Here is a 10153-nt window from a genome sequence, read left to right on the forward strand (position 1 = left end):
TGCTGTAAAAGACTCGTGTCTTTGAAGCGCGAAGCGTTCTAGAGGGACGCGTTAACGAGTTTCCCGGTGTTTAAGCACCGTGACTATATGGGACGACGCTTATGACGACGACTACATGAGACGCCGACAGCCCGAGCCCCTAAGGGCTTTGCCCCTAAAACATCACACGAAGCACCTCCTCCACAAAGTGAGCCTTGTCCTGGCTATTCTAAAGTTGATGAGCTTTTCAACAGTTACTTGTAACAATATTATAGAGGTGTTGCGAATAAACAACGTGAAATTAAATAAAAATACACAGATATACGGTATTTTGTTTCATTTGATTGACTGAAAAGTCCATTTTCATACATTTTTTTGGATGCAGTTGTGGTATACATGCCCCGAAGGCATGACCAGCGGCGCGAATGGTTCTCCCTCGAGGCAGAGATGGTCCGATACGGCTATCGGTAAGCTAAAAGCCTTTCTGCTGGCGCTCCGGTTGTGCTGAGCGTGTCATCGGGAGTGGAGCGGACCACCAGAAACGGTCGGCCGGAACCCTCTGCTATGAAGCTACAGTGGAAGGTCGTTAAACCGTACCCGCATAAGCCATAGTGTCTTTTTAACGCAATTAAGCCGAATCCCCGGCTCAGTTACCCTTTAACCAAAGGCATTCGGATAAACCATAGTGCCGGTTAGAACGTACTTCTTTCGCCTCTCCATCAGGTACGGTTTAACGAGGTTTCACTGTGTTTCCGTCACCCGAAAACATCAACCGAGAGGGATACGCAAGCTGCCGTATCTGGGATGTTTATACTTCCGAGCTACGTTTACGCCCTTACAGTGCGAAGAGCTCTGCGTATGTGTCCTTTATTCCGTCGACATTATACACTTCGGCAGACAGTCGCAACAAGGAGAGTCGTTGTGATTCATTTGAAACTGCAGTTGATTTTCTGTGGGCGGCTCCGTTGGGAGAACTTTTGAAGAAAGATAGATCAAGGTGGCAACAACATCGACACAGAAGGCAACACGGTATGCACGTAGAGATGATCCTACGTATATGAGTTCGTCGCATTATCTCTCTCCGCAGGAAGTAGGGTGGCCAATTTTTATCCGTTATTATGACTAAAAAAAAAATTCTGCAGCTTGCACTAGTGGTGCAAGGCTGGCGAAGCAGAAGAGCTGGCGGGCCCTCTTCCTTCCTAGAAGACGCAGCTGTTGCACATCACGTGCATTTTTAAGATTTCCCCTGAAAGTGCACCATTACTTGTAGGCCCGGGTCGCTTGGTCCGCAGCTTTTAATGTCTCTTCCAAACTGAAGCGCGTTAGCACGTGGTAGCCCATACAAAAATATTGTATGGTCGGCTATAGAAAATCCTTTTTATGGTCGTCTTTAGCTATTTGGCCCAATAATCTTTAGACTTTTCTATGGCTGTCTTTAGCGATTCGTATCGCCATTCCTATGGGTGTCTTTAGCTTCCTCTATAACCGGTTCTACGGCTGTCTTTAGCTATTCTTATCGACATTCCTATGGGTATCTTTAGGTTCTTCTATGGCCGGTTGTATGGTTGTCTTTAGCTATTCGTATTGAAATCCCTATGGGTGTCTTTAGCTTCTTCTATAGCCGGTTCTATGGCTGTCTTAGGTCTTCTTTGGATATCGCTATGGCTATAGAAGAATCTAAAGAGACCCATAGGAATGTCGATAGGAATGGCTAAAGACAGCCATAGAAATGTCTAAAGATAATTGGGCCAAATAGCTAAAGACAACCATAAGAAGGTTTTTCAATAGCCGACCATACAATATTTTTTACATGAGCTGCAGCCAGAAGAGAATCACCACTACTTGAAACACAGCGACAGCAGCAGCCGCTGAGAAATTATTAGCACGCTGCCATGCCGGCATAGAGCCTTGCAGATCTCTAGAACTTGTCCTGTGGCACTCAGGTGCATTATGTAATATATGCTCCGTGAACACTTCAGCGATATAGGGGGATTGCGAGATTGCGATTTTGCAAACACTTCGCCAGTTTTCATTCACAAAAGGCTTAAACACAGGCATTCAAGGAAAGCAAAATCAAGGGGTTTATTCATTCCATTCATCACATAAATGGCTACTATCTACGCTACTCCACCACCAGTAAACTGTTGTTCACATACGCCGATCGAAAAACACAGCACACGCATTCCAACACCCTGGCTCACGCTTAAGTGACTCGCTCGACAGGCACACTACGCGGCACATTCCCCGCGAACGTCCACCGAGACACAAATACCTACAGGTGCTGGGTAGTCCATAGAAAAGAAAGCACTCAGAAGACGTTCATTACACTCAGTACTCAACGCACACAGCTGCAAGTTCGGTGGCTAAAATGGAAATGCACTCTCAATAAAACAATGAAGATGGTCGCACACAATGCAATGAAAAAAAAATGTTTTTCCAAGTTCACTCAATTAGTTCCTTGTAAGTTTTCTCAGTTCGCGAAAAAATTATTTTTGTCATATCACCGCGGCCAAATCTTCACTTCTGTCTACGTTGCAGTGCCCATGTGGTGCAGGGTAGTTTAGAAAAGTATTCGTGAACACCAAAAAAAAGTCCTGCATTTCTCGCACTATAGAGTTTCTTCAGTTCGTAAGATCACTCACCCTAGAGTTTTGCGTACGATGAAATTCCTGTCACAGTATCGCAGGTATCATTTTCGCATGACTTGAAGTTGATGTTGAATTAATCGTAACACTGTCACCGTAAACACCGAAATTCACGACACCAAAAAGCGACACATTTGCTTGGCGTCACACCATCTACACGAGCACATTGCCGTCGAGTCGAAATTCCCAGCACCAGGCAACACGTGCCATGCCCGCGCACATGAGCAAGGAGACGAAATGTGACTGACTGAGTACATCCAGGTATAAGCAGGTCCATCGCGATAGCAAATAGTGCGGAGATACATGCCCATCTTTCGATCTTTTTCCAACTTGTTTGCTGGTAATTTTTTTTTTGGTAAGTACAAGATCGTTTAACGTTTTGTTTTCTTCAATGGAAAAAAGTTGTATCTGTTTTCAGTACTCAGGGAACATTGTCTGTCACTAGCATTGCTGCGCGCAGGAATACTAACACAGCGCGGGTCGCACGGCCGTGTCCTTCGGTACCCATCGCCAAAACCGGTATGTCAAACAAACAAAAAAAAATAAAACAGGAAGAAGGGGTGTCCCCTCTACCCTTTCATTGCTTCCCAGAATTTCTTCACCGCGCCTACTTCGGTCCGGCGTGGGTCGCTCTCCCCCTTTCTCAATGACTAATCTGAAAGTGGGGTCCGCGGGAAAAAGAATGCGGTGTTCGCAGCTTCCACCATATTTCTGAAAGAGAGTACTGTGGGCCGCGAAAGTTATTGCCAATCTGCTTCGACTCTGTGAGGGCCGTTTTCAGAGAAGCCCGCTTTTTCACTTGACCGCGGCAGCGAAGGGCCACAGAGGAATAATTCTACGAAATTATACGTCTTTCGGTCAACGTTCATTTGCAAGCTTTGCGGACGCGCAGTATCCAAAGTTGCAACCTGAATTTGAGCGTTAATCAGTAGCTTCTTTTAATTGTACTTTTCCCATATTGTTGGTATAATAAGTACCTAACCTTATTGAACAAATACGTTCATATAACCGGCCGATCAACCTCATCATCGTTATCCAATCTGTGTTGTAGATGTAGCTAGGTAAATCATGAGTATATGAATTTCGCGTCATTAGTCATATTGAAACCAGCAGAATAGGATTTAATGGTTGCTCGAATTACACCTTTATAGGCTAACACTTTTCGATTAGCGGCTGGAAACTTGGAGCCGTATGTTACTATGTAGTTAGTAAAAGAAGCCTTTATGGATGCAGGCTTGTAAGTTCTGTGCCAAACACTTTCTTATGCCTGCAAAATGTTGCTTAATTATCACACATCTAAAGGTTTACAGTTATATATTGTACTGTACCCAGCCGCAGAAGCTTTTATGGCTGCCTCACTTTAGCTTTAAAGCAAATTCTCTCCAATAGCTGGCAGAAGACATCCGTATGGTTCCAAGTTTGTAGACTTAGAGCTAAACAACGGCCCATAGCCAGCCAAATGAGCTTTTATGGCTTTCTCTCTATAGCTTTAGGACGAACTCTTTTCAATAGCTGGCAAAAGACAGCTGAATGGTTTTGAGTCTGTAGACTTCAAGCTAAAAAATGGTCTATAGCCAGCCAAAAGAGCTTTGCCGCGGCTGGTCTATAGAACTAAAGCCATACATATTTCTTTAGCTGGCTACAGTTACCTGAATAGCTGTGACTCTATAGACTAAACACATTAGGATGTTCTCATCATCATCATCATCATCACCAGCCTATCTACGCCCACTGCAGGGCAAAGGCCTCTCCCATTATTCTCCAATTACATCGGTCCTGTGCCAACTGTGACCAATTTATCCCCGCAAACTTCTTGATCTCATCTGCCCATCTAACTTTTTGCCGCCCCCTGCAACGCTTGCCTTCTCTAGGGATCCACTCTGTTACCCTTAATGACCAGCGGTTATCTTGCCTTCGCATTACATGCCCTGCCCACGTCCATTTCTTCTTCTTAATTTCTACTAATATGTCTTTAACACCAGTTTGCTCTCTGACCCACTCCGCTCTCTTCTTGTCCCTTAATGTTACACCTATCATTTTCCGCTCCATTGCCCGCTGAGTCGTTCTCAATTTAAGTTGAACCCTCTTAGTAAGCCTCCAAGTTTCTGCCCCGTAGGTGAGTACCGGTAAGATGCAGCTGTCATACACTTTCTTCTTCAGCGACAATGGTAGGCCGCTATTCATTATCTGAGAATGTCTGCCATATGCACCCCACCCCATTCTGATCCTTCTAATTATCTCTGCCTCATGGTTGGGATCTGGGGTCACAACTTGGCCTAAGTAGATATATTCGCTTACCACTTCCACTGCCTCGCCACCTATCTCAAACTGCTGTGCTGTCCCGAGGTTATTGATCATTACTTTAGTTTTCTGCATATTAATTTTCAGGCCCACGGTTCTACTCTGTTCGCCCAGTGCGGAAAGCATGCTTTGCAATTCGTCCCCCGAGTTACTTAGCAAGGCAACGTCATCAGCAAATCTGAGGTTACTGAGGTATTCTCCATTAACCCTTACTCCCACCTGTTCCCAATCCAACGTTCTGAATACTTCTTGTAAGCATGCTGTGAATAACATTGGAGAGATTGTGTCTCCTTGTCTGACACCCTTCCTTATAGGTATTTTACTGCTCTCCCTATGAAGGATGATGGTAGCTGTAGACCCACTGTAGATATCCTCTAGTATTCTTACATAATGCTCATCTACCCCCTGGTTCCGTAATGCCTGAATGACTGCTAGGGTTTCGACCGAGTCAAATGCTTTCTCATAATCTATGAAGGCTATATATAGGGGTTCAGTATACTCAGCGCACTGCTCTATCACCTGATTGATCGTGTGAATATGGTCCATTGTTGAATAACCTTTACGGAACCCTGCTTGTTCTTTAGGTTGACTGAAATCTAAGGTTTGAGAGATTCGGTTAGCGATTACCTTGGTAAAACCCTTGTAGACGACTGACAGTAAGCTGATCGGCCTGTAATTATAGGATGTTCTATAATCGTCTAAAGAGAATTGTATGGTTTACAGTCTTTAGTGCAGGATCTATAAAAACTTCAATAGCTGGCTATAGCATAATTTATGCCTTTTTATGGGTGACCATAGAGACCCATAGGCGGCCATAGCTCACCATACATTTTTCAATAGACGCCCATAAGGCATTTTTGTATGGGAGTAGCCGCGGCAACCGGCTTCGCGAGCTCGGCATCTGTGCTCAAAGCTTCAGGCGTGAACGCACGTTAACTGGTGAGTAGAAGAGCCCGCGAGAGATCATGCCAGCGGCGTTGTCATAGGGCTCTTGAAGGTCGAGCCGGTTGACTCCGGATGTTCCCCACGAGGCGCTCGCTTACGTGCGCTCAATATTTTTCTTTGTAGTTTTTGTGCGAGCTCCTCACGTGGCCCACGTCCCCCGTGCAAGCCTGGACTTCGCCAAGCGCTCCTCACGAGGTGTATGTTCAGGTGCGCACGGCTGGGCTGTTATCGGGTGAGCTTCCACGGCGGAAGTAAGAGCTAAAGCAGCTCTGCTGTTAAAAAAATGAAAGCCTGCTGTTAAAAAAATTAAAGCCGTTCCACTCAGTGTGAAAGCTGTCGGAAGTGCATAGCAGTGATTCGCCATAATGGGCTGTACCGCCGTTATCCGCTTACTGTGCCCACCCCATGCAATTCAAATTTCCGCCTCCGCAGTGCTCGCGCGCCCCCTGCCTGACACTGCGCCAGCGTGAGTTCTGGATTGGATTTATTTGAATTGGAATGGATCAGGTTGGGTTGGTTTTAGATTGGATTGGGATTGGATTTGGATTAGATTGGGTTTGTATTTGGATTGGATTTGGATTTGATTTGGATTGGATGATAAGCAGCAGTAAGCATGATAATCAGCTAATCCTAGAAAACCAGGAAAGCTAAAAATAACCAGCTGAACCTTAGCTCACGCTATGTATATCCTGGTGGCATAGCCGCTTGGCTTTCGAAGCCTCTGGGTTACGCCGCGGCGAAGGGACCGTGACAGGCTACACCGTAACGCCGTGACGATATGCTTGGTTCCAGCGAGCGAGCTAGGACGATAAGGCCAACGCCCAAAGTGCTCTGCACTTACAATTAAACCTGGTTCCAGCCAGTGTGAAATCTGCTGCAACAGTGGAGCGGGGTTCTCGTGTGGCGGCTAGACGTTCGGTCAAACTTGCACGTTGTAAATTTTGGTTATTTCTTCTAATTTCTTTCGTGAATATGTTAGTGTTTTTCCTTATTATAATAAATTAGGTTCTTGAATTCCTTAGATGCGATGGCGTCACTTCGTGATCCTCCTCCGCAGGTGACGTGCCCGGGCGCCCGCGTAAAATGCTCGTCCTCCTAGGCGTATTATTATTTATTCCAGCATACCGATAAAATATGCGCACAATGCTTACATAACACGTTCAAACGCTTTCATTACTCATTTTCCCGAATCTTTTAATTTACCCACACATCTTAGAGATTGCTTCAACATCAACCACAACATGGCCAACACAACCTGGAAATTCAAACTTGCTGCCTCATTGAGCACTCCTTAAAGCACGCGTGTATCATTTTCGACTAGTTGTATTGGTAGTTTTTTCTACACTTTGTAATTAATCACGCAAATGGAAATGGGCCGGCATAATAATGCACTATGACGCAAAGCGCCGAAAAAAGAAGTACAATGGGATAGGAACAAATTCAACATGATTGCGCGCTATTTGTTCCTGGCCATTGTAGTCATTTATTTTGCGTTTTTTTTTTCATAATTCCCTCTTACCAACTTGACCATCTTTTCTTGTTACTTCAGCACAATAAAGATAGCAACGGGTAAATCACGTTCACATACATATGGAAAGTGCGCAAACATTGCATGCACGCAGTGACAGTCCAACACAACTATCTCAGGGCAAAGACGAGCATTGACTAATATTCCACAAAAATGTTCAATTAAGCTCCAGATATTAAATTTACAATGTGCTACGATATTTTTTCTTGCGTTATTACCTGAACATCTATAACGTGTGCAGCATGTGTACTTTTTCTAGCATAGCAAGAAACCTGCCTACCACACACTTAAAGCTTTGTTTCCACATTCACCGATGATAGGCCCCGCTTTCAGTCATAAGTTTTAATGCAGTTACACGCCAAAAGTGAGACAGAGAGAGGCAGAGGCACTTTTGTTCGGTTGATCTCCTTGCGGGAGGCCTAGGAGGAAAGGCTGTGGAGTCTCAGCGGAGGGCCTCAGCCAAGGACCATGTTGCCGAGCGCCCTCACCTCAGCGAACAGTGTAAGAACAGCCCCCCCCCCCCCCCCCCCCCTGCTACAGCCCCACACAGATTATGCGTGCGAGTGTGATTTCATCAGTATTGCAATCTGGACATTGGTTGGTATAAGTTGAAATGGTTTACGGCATTTGTGTAATGCATCTAGCCAGGCCAAAAACAGACATTGAATAGTTTCTCCCAACACATGTAATCAACGCACTATGTTTGATACTTTGCCATCGCTCCCGCCGTACTGTTCATTAATTTAAACTTCCTGTACAGTTTAATTCTAACCTGCTTTCAGAAAATACCCGCACAATGAAGTCCGCCACCTCCAGTCGCACAAACAGATCTGCTATGAAAAGAGGGAGCAGCCGCGCCGGCGCCGTTCCTGGGAAGTGGTCCATTACAATAACGCCCCTCGCTATGGTACGGGGCGGAATTACCGGTAATCAGTACGAATGTTAATTCCGGTCTGCCGAGGTCAACGATAATCAAAGTACTCCGTGCTTCCTGCACTATGTGAGCATAACGCATAAAGCGTATTTGTTTTTACAGGGAGCCTACACTACACCTTCGCGCCCCGTCGACCTTAAGCCGCCAGCGCGCAAGCTGAGCCCTTCTTTTTATCAGCGAAGCTGTTGATTAAATCGTTAGTGTATGGTGCCCACAGTTAAAAATACCCAGAAAAGAGCGCGCACTCATGTGTGCGTGCCCCGCGGCGACCACCCTGAGTCCCCGGCGCATGTTTCTCAAGCGACGCATACCCACTTAGGGAGATGGGCCAATATTGGAAAACAATTGGTCGCCATCCCGTCCGGCCAAACTGGATGTCCAGCAAAGCTGTTGTAAACCACTACAAATGGTGATGGAGAGGGTATAAAATGTTTCTCGTTGCCTCGGCGGGCTTGTCGCTTACGCTTGCCTAAACTACCATAAACTATCCTTCGGCAAGAAGGTATTCTTGCTCAAGCTTGCCGACGTCTGTCTCACATAGCCTCTAATGGGAGTTACGCGAACCTGAACTTGCTGACAAGACAACATAAATACAGTGAAACCCCTATAATACGTCCCACGGATTCACAACGACCCGCTTTTTACGGCGGATCCCCGCGGTCCCGGCAAACTCCCCATAGAAACAATCCATTAAAAACCCCGATGATGCGACGCTTGGGAGTACGTGGTCCGCTTCATACGACGGGCCCTGGCGCGGATAAACCGGCGTTTTTCCCATATTTCACACCGCTTCGCCGCCTCGCGCCGACCTTCTTTATTATGAACCCTCGTTTGACGCTGCTTGATGTACAAAGGTCCGCAGGTGGGTCACACCACTTGCTGAACAGATTCCATCAAGCAGGCGGGTACTCGTGAGCGGCAGTTAACCTGCGACGTCCCCACGCAGTAACAGTGCGACGACGCGCCAACCGCGAAAGGTCGAAGTGCAGGTGGCAGGCGGACAGTAAATTTGAAGCTTCTGTCGAGCCGCCGACGAACGCCGAAACACATACGACGCAACCCCACGGCCAAGAACGAACAGCCGCTTTCGCCACCCGCTCGATCTAAGTTTCTTCCTTTCACGACGCTCTCTTTCTCAAATCACGCTATTCCACAGCAAGGGTGGACACACGTACCATTTGGCACCGCCATTTTTGGTCACTCGCTGGCCGCCGCAGCAAGTCAGCGTAACTACTGTAGTAAGACTACGCTATAAATTTCGCCGCCACACGGCTTACTCGCGAAGTTTGAATCATCGTATCTATTTCGCGTTGGTTCATGTTGTGAGAAAAGAAAAGTGATGTATTGGGCACTTTGACCCAATAGCCACGAATGTCATTTTTGTTCAACTCCGCCTTGTACTATCGTTCGTTCCGCATGGCCTTGGCAGTTTCACAGTCGCGTTTTCTTTTCTCTCTCAGTATCCGCGATCACTACCACGTCGGCCTCATCTCGCGCGCGCAAGGCGCGTGGCTTTTGGGTTAGCTGGACGCCATGAAAGGGAGGGGGGCACAACAAAGGCGTTGCTTTTTTTAAACTTGAGTTTTGAGCCAGAGTATCGCAAATAATGCGAGAACGCGCTAATTATAGTAGTTTAAATACGTCTTTAGCCCAGCTATCGCGTGAGACCGTCTACTAGGCCGGAATTTAGCGGCACCCCGGTCGTACTACACCCCGATAGTACGACGATTTCTCGTGGTCCCTTGAAAGTCGTATTATCGAGGTTCCACTGTAACCGAAAGCTTAAAATGGAAATTTACTACCTGTTCACGTTTATCAAAC

Source organism: Haemaphysalis longicornis, unplaced genomic scaffold (assembly GCF_048455015.1).
Source record: "Haemaphysalis longicornis isolate Haplotype H1 unplaced genomic scaffold, Haemaphysalis longicornis Haplotype H1 scaffold_5, whole genome shotgun sequence".
NCBI classification, from domain to species: Eukaryota; Metazoa; Arthropoda; class Arachnida; order Ixodida; family Ixodidae; genus Haemaphysalis; species Haemaphysalis longicornis.